The sequence below is a fragment of the Macrobrachium nipponense genome, chromosome 14 (assembly GCF_015104395.2).
Source record: "Macrobrachium nipponense isolate FS-2020 chromosome 14, ASM1510439v2, whole genome shotgun sequence".
In the NCBI taxonomy this organism is placed as follows: domain Eukaryota; kingdom Metazoa; phylum Arthropoda; class Malacostraca; order Decapoda; family Palaemonidae; genus Macrobrachium; species Macrobrachium nipponense.
The window spans coordinates 51,199,412-51,211,695 of record NC_087207.1 but is presented as its reverse complement, the minus strand read 5'-3'; the positions used below and the strand labels follow the sequence as shown (position 1 = coordinate 51,211,695).

Here is a 12,284-nt window from a genome sequence, read left to right as displayed (position 1 = left end):
TTCCTTTCAGATGGTCTCTTGGTTTGTATTAATTTTAGGCTTAGTTTGCATACACAGTAGTTTGTTATATTCGCTCTTAAAGTAATTCGGTCAGCTGTGTCATATTTCTCTTTAAAATGTCTGTGTTGCATTTTACTTTCATGTAGACTGTTAGTCTGTGGTGGTTTTTCCTTCAGGAAATCTGTTAACTTTTATGGTTTTCCATTCACAGAATCTGTTGATAATTGTGTGACTTTTGAGATGTCTGGGTTTGTGGGATTTTTCCTAAAGGTCTGTTATATTTTCTGTTCCTTCGTGATTCTTATTGTTAGTCGTTAGTTACTATTTCTTAATCTTAGAAGCCTTTCTAGTCTGCGTTATCCTAGGTAAAAATTCTGTTAGCTTGGGTTTTTATGCAAAGAAAATTTAGTAATTTGTTACTATGGCAAGAGAGTTTGTTGGGGAGTTTGTATGGGCTGTAAAGTCAGTTATTTTGTTTGATTTCTTTCTTAGCAAGCCTGTTAGTTTGCTGCTTACTGTGCCAAGAAGCATACATTCTGGTTTGGGAGATTGGGAAATCTATTAGTATGAGAGTTGGTCTTAACTTCACGAGTCACTTGCTATGAATGTCTAATCGTACCTGTGGATTTTATGCTCGGGGAGTTCTGCTCCTAAAAGTGAGTCATTTCAAAAGAGTTTTTGGCCTGCAAAGAGAGTGTGTTTGGGAAAGGTTTTTTCTCAAATGTCTATTGGGAAAGTTTTACCCTGGAAAATATGTTAATTGTAGGTGATTTTTGTCTAGTGTTTGTTCTTGAAAGTTTTTATTTTATTCATTTATTTATTTATCTTTTTTTTGCCTGGAAAATGTGTTAATTGGAGTGATTTTTGTCCACATTGAGTTGGTTCGTGAAAGGTTTTTTTGCCCGGAAAGTGTTATCACTTCGGTATAAGAGTTAGCTTGGGGGAAGATTTTGTGAAGAAAGTCTGGTGATTCAGGAGAGGTTTTTGTTTTGACAGAAAATGATCAGATTGGGAGTTTTTGTTCCTGAAAAATCTGTTGGCCTGGAAGTTTTCCTTCCGGTTAAAGGAAGTTTTCCTTCCGGTTAAAGGAAGTTTTCTTACCAAGTTTTTTTTTTTAAAGTTTTCATTGATTTTGCCCAGAGAGTGGTGTTGATAAACCTACCAACTTCATCGGTTTGGGATTTTTATCACTTGATCGATATTGCTTCATCTGGTTTCTGCCTTTTTGTTTGATCTAGAGTGCGATTTTTGTATAGAAAGGGTCAGCTGTACTTATAAGGGTGACTGTAGCAGTGATAGCTCTTCCCTAAAATGGTCCATGATGAAACGACAATGGCAATTATCTGTAGCTCTGTACTGACGATCAATACAAAGTTGAAATTCTTGGTATCTTGTAGTCATGTTCTAGTATGTGAAACAATTGTAATATATTCACGTACATTATTAAACAGTTCTCATTTTTAGACCATTTTTAGATACATGGCCTTATTCTAGGAAGCAAGACAGAAAGGAATTTTTATTGTCAATAATTTGGTGAGCTATATGAAACGAATTCTTTTTAATGTTCAGTCCTGTTCTGGTGGTCAATAGAAAACTGCTCTTCCTAATCTTGTTAAACTTGGAAGCTGAAAGATTTGAGATGACATCCTAACTTCAAAACACGCGAAGGAATGTTAAAATCAAATCCTAGACATTCCTCCATAATTACCTGAACTTTTGTTCCCTAATTACGTGTTTATGAAGCAGGTTATCCCTTAATAAAGCAACGAGATGATTATTTCACCCTAATTAGGGATTTCCCTCTTCAAGAGGAGGAATTCTTGCCCAAATTCCATGTTATTGAAAGGTTTATTCTACCAAATTACCTGTTAATAAGCCTAAGTTTGTTCCCTGATTACAAAATTACCAGTAAGGTATATTCCTATCCCTAATTACTAGTCAGTTAGCTCTAATCCTATCCATAATTACTAGTTATATCTAATCCTGTCTCTAATTACTAGTTATATCTAATCCTATCCCAAATTCCTTATTATTGAAAGGTTATTCTACTAAGTTAGGACTAATCCTATCCCTATACTCTGTTTTTTTTCCATCTGTCCATCCGCCAGTGGTGTTAGCGCATGGTAACACTGCGTCCCGGGCTTTAAATAGTATCCTATTTCGAATATTAACGGTGTAATTCCCATACAGTAAATTATTAAAACACTTTTCAGTTGCAAATATACACCCAGATGCCCTTTTATTTACCTAAAACTTACACATAGCGTAACTATTTAAAGCCCAGGAAGCAGTGTTACCATGCGCGAACACCACAGGCGGATGGACAGATGGAAAAAAACAGAGTATAGTTACTAGTTATATCTAATGCTATCCCAAATTCCTTATTATTGAAAGTTTATTCTGCCAATTTGCATCCAAATGAACCTGTTTAGTCATTGACTGCATCATTACTAGTTTGGTCTAATCCTATCCCTAATTATACTGGCAATGGGATGGTTTTTGTTAAGACGTATCACACAGAACCTAAAATTTGGCCCGGTGGTCCACGTGTAGAGTGAAGGCTGACGTTAGTCCGACCTGCTGTCCTGCTGGGGGAGGAAGAACTTAGGGCAGGAGGATATTAGCTTTGCATTTACCTGACTCAATCACTTGCAATGAATAGTGTCTTTAGGCCTATGAGACAAATTGGTGGCATTTTTGGGAGGGGGGAGTGCCTCAAGGCGCGTTTGTTCCACCTGAAGGTATTTCGGTCACTTGTCTGCTTTTGTAGAGGCTGTGTGTGTCTTGGTGTAATTAATTGCTTTTGTTGTAACAGAAGACTATAGAATGACTGTAATTCACAGTAAAATAAAGTTAATTGATTTTTCTTTGGTTTATTTGTGAAATTCCTGTTATTCTTTTGCTCAGAGACACATCTGAGGATAGAAATAAACATTCCATACTTTGCAAATAAATCTTGTAGATGAAAATATCATGTGAACTAAAAATAGCACCAAATTAAGCAGATAACTTTTAAAAGTCTCGAATTAATTACGTGAATTTGAAATTATGAAGTTTATTTCTGAATAATCTAATATTCTGATGCATATTCAGTTATTAGGTTAAGCCTAAAAAAATGTAATTGAAAATGTAAAGCAACAGATACGTGGTTTTTGAAAGATTGAAACTAATCAGCATAAAATGCTGTACAAATATAAGAAGAATGTGGCAGTACATTTCTCTGTTTTAAGAAAAGAAATTGCCTTCATAATTAAATATAATTAAATTCACATGAAAAGGTTAGCCAGGCAAAGGTATTTGAAGGAACGAAAACTAATGAAAAAACAGTAAGTGAAAATTGATAATTTCAGTTTTAAAACTTTCAGTTAAGTGAGATTTAACCTGAAAAATAATTAATGATTGTGAAATTACACATATAGAGATTTTTTTACATCGGAATGGCAATATTTGTGGTAAATTGAAGTTATCATGTATATAAGCATGATCAGACTTCAATTTGGCGCTAATTATCGGAATTTTGATATCGAATTTGACGTCAAAATGCTGAAAAATAAACCGGGTTAGCAAGCTGTGTGAGACTTTAAATGTACTCAAGTATCTTTTGAAAAGAAATACATAAATTTTATATATAAATACCTCTGAAAACGGGGTTCAGTTAGCCTATCAATTAATATTTACAAGTAAAATAATATTCTCAGCTCTCAAAGTCAAGGATTCTGTCAGGTGCTGTGTGTGCTAAGTCAATGTTAGGTGGTTAATACGGTTCAAAATTTATTCATCTTCGTTACTGACTTTCCTTATTTGTTCTCCGGTTTTCTGTGAGGTGTAATTATACCAACACACACCCATTTTCTAATAAGAAAGCGTTAGAAAACCCTTAAAAGACTAGAAATCTCAACTAAAACGGAAAAATGAATGTCAAAATGTACATTTTAAACCTATAGAGTTATCCACGCGTCATCCAAAGCGAACCGGACTTGGAGGTTTGAAGCTACAGGTTTTCGCGCCATGTTTCACAAGAGACTACAAATCAACCAAACTTTTGCCTAAGTACAAAACTACAACCATGAGAGCGAACTAGGCTTGTCTTGGTGGTATAGCCTTGCCACACCCACCTTAGACTTACTGTACTTGACTTCATTCTTTGGCATTTGGGGGTCAAACATTTATCCCCTTGTGACATAGAAAACTGGCAGACATCTTGGAAAGCACGATGGAAGTATATACGAGACTTCTTCCCATCTGAGCAATCAGCTGTCAGCTTAGGAAACTTAATTATTAAGCCCCTGTGGGCAGTCTTCAAAGTTGGTAACTTGCTGGTTCCATTACCTCCAGCTGAGAGCTCTCTCTCTCTCTCTCTCTCGGGGGCATTGCAATGCTGGTTCCGAGTGCAAGAAAAAAATAATACTTTTCATTATCCTGAGTATCCTACCTTTAATACGAATTTGATTTTTATGGGTTTAAATAAAAGAATGTCCGATTACCTCATAGTCTATTTCCTTTTACACAATTGGTCTACAATGTTTTTTTTTTAAAGAATGCCTACATCAATCATGTGACGTCACGTGAAAAGGATTAGTATACCTGCGTACAGTAACATCAAAGCTATGACGTCACAACGCCTTGTAGTACCTAATGCACGAACTGCTTTCATAGCAAGTGACAACTATAATTTTCCCAAATCATACAGCTAACATATGACGTCATCAATGGATCATTTCAGATGGCTATCAAAAAACTAAGTTGTCATTACAGAATGGGGTCATTAGGTATGACGCCATTAAAACTAATCAATGTCGAAGGGTTAGTGACGTCAGCACGTGACACTATTGCTATGACGGGACTTTGTCAGACACCTCGACCTAGTTATTGTAGAAATTGGGTATTTATAAGAAGTTTTTAACTAATCTTCAAGTATAACTTAACGATTTTTTTTTTTTTTGTGGGGGGGGGACGTAACATTAATCATCCAATGGTCGACCTCTAACAACCTTAAATGTGATCGTTCTGCCATAACTTTGGTATTCGTAAAGTTGGCATCGACTCTACCATACCTTTAAAATGGACTCTGCGATCTATGCTGTAATTGTACTTAGTATTGTTCATTACTGCAACCTATATTCTAACCTGGGACCGTTTGGCCTTGTATACAATCAAACTTTTAAACATCTTGCATATTTCTGGGAGCCATTCCATCATTATTATTATATTTTTTTAAGCAGCCATTTCAGACCCAGTCCAATCGGCTGCTTAATGCAGATAAAATCTGTCGAATATGCTATATATAGTATATATAAATTAACTCGGTAAAGTAGATACTATATTTCTCTCTCAAATGGCCTCTAGATGACTTGTCCAAGATAACCCCCTAAGGATGTTATTACACTCTTGAAAAGGAATAGCATCAATGCAACCGGTGAAATAAGTCACGTTTTACCTGGTGACTATGACAGTAGGTTCACATACGAGAAAATTTGGGTAACTGGACAAAAAAATTGTCTTCAAGAGGGAATACCCGAGGCGACGAGTAGAAAAGTAGATGAATGTATGAATCAGGGGCTTTTCACCATTAAAAATCTTAAAAAAAGATTTTAACCAATCAGGACACAGAAGGGACAAGACACTATTTTGACTGGAAGAAAAAGTCTGCTGGAATTCAGTATGTTATCCTCAATCTCGATATAATGGATAAATTACAGTTTAACAGTTCAAGATGAGAAAGTACAGAAATTACAAAGTCACTTCAAGATGACATGGCCAAAGTCAGCTTGTCCTCCTTTCTCTAACAGAATAACAATAGAAGTCCTAAAGTTCTCTCATAAAGCTCAAATGTCTCAAAGAAAAGGTTACATATTTAACTAATAAAGAGAACGAGACGTGATAGGCGATTCATCCTTCACACCTGATGCTGCAAGCCAGAATATGAAAGTTACTGTTGCTATAATTTCAAATGAAGATGGAGGGGTGCTTGAAACCCTGCCAAGGAATATTCACGGCAAGAATCAAGAGAATGAGGCAAGAATGATGATAAATAGAGACAGGAAAGGGTGCGGGGGGGAGTGTCTCCTGGTCCCTGTGCATCCTAGGCCAAAGAATCTCAGGACTTATGGGAAAGGCAGACGTATTGATCCAAGCATACAAAACACATTCCTTCATTCAAGACAAACTTGCAACAACTCCAATTAAGAATTGAGCATCTGACCACTGTCACAATGGTTCATAATCTACTGACAAATCGTACGAAAGTAGATAAAAGTGAACACACTCGAGAGGTAAGTTAGAGCAGAATGCAATTTAATTCATCCTAAACAATAAGGAACCAAAAGGCAATGACAAGCAGTAAAAACTATCTACACATACAGATCTTGAAAGAAATAGTAGTTTAGAACCTGCAAACAAGGAACTGACAAAGCAATTTCACAAACAACTACAAAGCCTCCTCCTAGATTGAAACTTAAGTTATGTCAAACATTTTTCAGTCCCAAAAGACAGCCTGTGACAGTTTTATTTTCGGAAACAAACACCTTCGTAATAGAACAGTTTCGTAACAAGAGAAAATCAAGCTGGTTGTCAATTGCAAAAGCAATGCTGACACTACATGATCTACACAAATTCATACTCTTCCAACAGCACTGGAAGGATTGGAATGGACCAACTTTCTGCTTAGTCCTTGACACGTCCGACATCAAGAGGGCACTCCTTACCAGAAAATACGCCATTCATGGTAACACACGTCTCTCTTGATGATATAGTAACTACACCCTGAAGGTCTTGCCTATTGGACAGTACATGACGTGGACAAAAGCAGGGGAGCCCAAACCTACCACAAAAATATAGGTCAAAGAAATGGTAATAAACGGGCATGTCATAAAGCCCATCATTGAATAGAGGAGGTCCAGCATCAGAAAAGAAGGTAAAAGTTAGGTCAGCTCCCCAAAAGAAGTTAAAGAGTTCAAAGCTCTAGCTGAGAGCAGTTACAGAACAACCTCTGGTGCTATAATATGAAACTTGTTTTTGAAGAGAAGGAAGACTTGTGACAGGTGGAGCTGAACGCTACATCCTTTGACCAAAGGTGTGGTAAACTTAACTTCGACATGGACTCATGACATCTATAATCTTACCAATCCATTCGAAAACACCTCTACTCTGTTACCTTCTCAAACCATGAGCAGAGAATACTCGAAATACAAGTGTTCATTTACACCAAGACCTGCAGCTATACGAATACTTGAGAAATTACGGACAATTTGATAGAACTAGAAATGGATGGTTATTTTAAACACCTAAAATCTACCTAGGTTCCGCCACAACGTATACCATAGTAAAATCTGAACATCAATACAAAATTGCGCCTCAGCACTTACAACAGGCTGCGTACTTCCAAAACTCTCACTCTTTTACCCATTTGCTTACCTTCTTGCTATTAGGGTTTGTTCTGAGAGACCTTGGCATTAAGGTTGGTTTCGAGAGAGCACATGATTGATCAGGTATTACAAACAAACACAATATTTCTTTAAAAAAAAATATGTCACCATATATCTCCTCTTCAATAGATTTACTGGGGTTTCTCTTTTTAACAGCTCAGAGAATAGTTCTTCCATATCTCCAGTGATTTGTCCTCCAGTGTCCAAGTCATTCAGTTTCTAATTCAATTATTCAGTTTATTCTTGTTGCTGCCCTTCTTTGCGCACTGAAGTACTCTCCTAGTGCCTGATTATTGAGAAATACATAGATAAGACTACTTTCAAAAAGGCATAATATTCAAAGATCATGACTTCTGATATATGGAAATTTACTTTAATAGCACATAAATAAAAACTGAACTTAGCAAAAATCACCAGGAAGGCCAATGGTCATAATATAAGGTGTAAAATAAATAAATTTTAAAATCATTATGCAGGTAATGACATGAATTCCTGAACTAGATGGGGATTGAGGTAATCAGGTAGTACACTTACACATCAAGGTAGAAAATTATGTGAGAGAGATCAAGCATCATACAGTTCAAAGAGAGAGAGAGAGAGAGAGAGAGAGAGAGAGAGAGAGAGAGAGAGAGAGAGAGAGAGAGAGAGAGATTTAAAGTGTCAATAGTCTTGAACTATGTGTCGGTGAATAATTCAACTGTACTAAAATAATCTAACTGTACTATTGGTAAAATCCTTAGCTTTGGCGGAGCCACCTAAAACAGTTTGCTCTGAAGGAAAACTATGAGGGCATTGCCTTGCCTAAACCTATCTGACCGCAGTAGACATGAATTATGTAAGTTTGAATTTGCGATAACAAAAATGATTTTTTAAAAATATATCAACAAATTTTGATTATGGTAAGCAATTGGTGATTTTTTTTGCACCACGCCACCTCCAATTTACCTTGGAGAAGAAATGCAAAGCACGAACTTCAGCCTCTAGGTTTTCAATTTTTTTCTCGCCTCGTACCCTTTCGGCCATTTGTATTGTCAGTAATGTAACCCCCTTCACTATGTATAACGTGGAAAACAAAACCAACCCAGAAAAACATGCCACTGTGTATATTCGCACGTACTGTACAGAGGGAAAATAAGTACATAACTCCCCAGACATAACCAGTAATATTGTAAATAAAGAATTCCACAAAAAAAAAAAAAAAAAAAAAAAAAAAAAAAAAAAAAAAAAAAAAAAAAAAAAAAAAAAAAAAAAAAAAACATTTTTTATTAGTTATTTACCTCTGGCTATGCAGTAAATTTTCAAGGTTATGGTACCGAGCTGCAAAAACAAAATACATTATTATCACATAAGCTGCAAAGGGACTTAATGAAATGACTGAAACTGTTTTTCATTAACTATTTAGTTTGCCGAGGAGCAGCTTTTGTTAAAGCAGATCGAAGGCACACATGTACATTCATTCAACACCCAAGGGGAGCGCGTACCCCAGGTTGAAAACCCCTGCTATAGGTTGTTTCATGATATATAAGAAATGATTTTAACGTGTAATGCTCATTTAATAATTATAATCATAATTAAAATTTGTGCACCTACTCTGAGGGAAATTACCTTTATACCTGTAAAAACAGGTATAAAGGTGGGTTCAATAATGCGATAGTGTTATCAGAAGACATTTCCTAATTTATAACATCTCTCAATGGTTAGAACAACTACCTAAATTGTGAAGCATATACATTATACTACTCGAAAGTTTGCACTTTGTGTATAACAGTGTAGAGGACATTTGGAATTGGATTTAAAGACTTTTCATGGTTTCTGTAAAATAATAATTGTAAGACGAATATTGGCAAAAAAAAAAAAAAAAAAAAAAAACAACAACAAGCAACTTTCAATTGCTTAGTATTGTGATGGTTAGGGTCAAGTTTTAATGTTAAGGTGGATTTGAGGGCCACCAGAATCTACAGAAATGGAAGAAGATTGGTTTAATATTTTTGTATGAAATTTGTATTGCAAAAAAAAAAACAATTTATAATAGGATTGCTTAGGGAAACGATAGGACTGATCATTTTTGCTATGTACTATACTTATGTTTAGGTTCAAGTTAGCAGACTGGCTGAATAAAGTTGTACTGTCAAACAAAATATAATTTAGATAATAGTATAAAAAGCTTGAGATTTTTTCTTTTTTTAATAAATATAAACTGCTGCTGCTAAGTTACAGAAGCCTTGAGGTTTGGTTGCTGACCAATTACCAAATAGGGGGCCGGGTTAATTTGATTCCATGAAGCGATTCAAAATGTCATTTGAGGATGTTCAGGCATCATCAATTCTTGGCAGCTATGTGATTAGCCAACCTATCATGGCCTAAATTTCCCATTCATTCCCACTAACGGACAACATATCACTGCCTATTCTTTCTACTTACTCAAGTAACGGGTAACATATCATGGCCTAACCTTCCTTTTAATTCCAATCAATGGGCATCACACATTGGGCAAGCTGCCAAAAAGGAAACATCACACTTACAATTGACACTTTACATTGAAATTTAGACAAGAAACACTGCACTTACAATTTAGTTTTCATAATATTTGTAACTAAAATTCCCACAATTTTGAGATTACCACCTTAATATTAATAAAAATCCTTTTACGTACTGCATAACGTAGGCCAGGTGGGGTTGTCAACCAGAACACACAGTTCCCAAAAGTCAAAACACAATTCTCCTAATACAGTTCCCTTAACAAGGATCTCCTAGTTCACCAACAGGAAAAGCAACTGACTGCTTTGCCGCTAACGTCCAGAGTATCAATATTTCCCTTACACTTGATATAAACTATATATTTATTTATCTTTGTTTTGGTTCAAAATGGTGATATATATGCCCCTTACTATTTCATTATGATGCTGCTGTATAAAAATCCAAAGTTCCAGCTACTTTTCTTGGTAGCGATGCCCACACAACTCGAAAACAAGATATTATTAGTAGTGCAGTGTTACCTAAGGAATACTAATAGTGTTAGCTATATCACACTAAAAATCACACTCAAAGCCGAGCAGATGGATTATAGAATGGCATATGGAATACAAAATTTGAGTCATTCAGTGACGAAAATGAGAAAGAGTAAAATGGTTTGAAAGGTATAACAGGAGGAAAACCTCTCAGTTGTACTATGAAGCAATTGTTTGGAGAGGGTGGAAAGTAAAATGGAAGAAAGATATGCATGGAGGTACAGTAAAAGGAATGAAAGGTGCACTGACGACACTAGCCCCCCTACAGCCATTGGTAATGGTGACTGGCCAAATAATGTTAGTTTCTTCCTAAAATAACTGAATAAATACGCACATCTATGAGGCCCAAACATTCATAGCTGTAGATTTATATTGAAAGTAAGGATAGCACTTGATAAAAATTTATATATATTTCTCATGTGACTGAGGAATTGATGATAAAATTACAGTTTCAGTCAAATCCGCATTTCCGATATAAAAATATATTTTCCCTAGCTTAAATAGTTTGTTTTCTACGAATCTGACCTTTATATCTGCTGCAAATGATCAGATTTAGAGATACAGGGCCCCCACTTCCTCAATAACTACAATGATGGGGTTCCAATGTGGGAAATTGGTGTTTTTGGGTGGGGAGATATAGAAAAAGTATAAAATAAGAGAAGCTGTCTAACCTAAACACATCCACCTACCTAACCTAGGAGAAAACGAGTAAAATAAGAGAAGCTGTCTGACATAAACATGCCCACCTAACCTAACGTAGGAGAAGACGTGCAAAATAAGAACTGTCTAACCTAAACACGCCCACCTAACCTAACCTAACCTAGGAGAAGACGTGTAAAATAAGAGAAGCTGTCTAACCTAAACATACCCACCTAACCTAACCTAGGGGTTGGGCCCTCCTTACCAAGCCCCCGTCCCCTTACCTCACTTACGAGGGTGACAACTCCTCTTCAAAGCAAAATACATCTTTTGGTTAGCCATGTCACTTCCTTAAATAGAGGTAGCACTGAATGTTCTCACAGAAACGTATTCACTACTTCTGGATTACTAAGATTAACAATTGGGGTAATCTTGAAACAAAGCAACCAATCCGGTTTCAGCATTTTTATCGTATCCATAATTCATAGCCAAAAAACATGGACGATCAGGAAATTTTTACCCACAATACATTGACAAAAAACGAAATACCATCTGGAGAAAAACTAACATGGCAGCATAAACACATCCTTAGGATAACACTAAATAATAATCATCGGCAAATATCTCGGTAACCCTTCATTTCCAGAAGAGCCGAGTAAGTTTTTCGTATGAAACATCTCAAAAATAAATGATAAATGACTTGAAAAAAAACGAAAAAAAAAAAACCACCTGGAAAGAGAAAACGTCACTAGAGTCGAATACCTGAGTACCGTACCATTCCCCTTCTAATCGGGCAAACATTTTCGTTCCTAGCGGTCCAACGAAGACGGTTTCTGGGATCGAGAGCACCAGAGTCAACATCGTCTGACTTTCCAATTCTCTTGACACAACCCAAACGACGACCACCACCTTCTGGGGCGGGGGTGGGGGGGATTACTCGGGAAGAGGAGGGGGAGTGGGATGGGGATGGGAGATTAAGGTATACGTAGGTAGGCAGGTAAGTATGGGGTTAGGAAGAGGGAGGAGAGGGGTGAGTATTTCCCTTGCCTGCTGCGCTTTGGTATGTACACATTGGCCTTAGATCCCAATAATTTCCACCTAAGCGGTTTGCAGGCATATATATATATATACTGAATATATATATATATATATATATATATATATATATATATATATATATATATATATATAATATATATATTATATATATATA

The 12,284-nt window shown here is 36.1% G+C and overlaps 1 long non-coding RNA gene across 2 annotated transcripts; it reads right to left on the bottom strand.

The window, feature by feature from the left end:
* Nucleotides 1-4,480: 4,480 nt before the first annotated feature.
* LOC135226097 (uncharacterized) lies at nt 4,481-11,985 on the bottom strand. Of its 2 annotated transcripts, none has more exons than XR_010317159.1 (2): nt 11,834-11,985; nt 4,481-7,710 (listed from the first exon to the last, which is right to left on the bottom strand). It is a non-coding gene; the product is annotated as an uncharacterized LOC135226097 (long non-coding RNA). The 2 variants fall into 2 exon arrangements; XR_010317160.1 differs by lacking the exon at nt 11,834-11,985 and adding an exon at nt 10,078-10,121.
* Nucleotides 11,986-12,284: the final 299 nt, after the last annotated feature.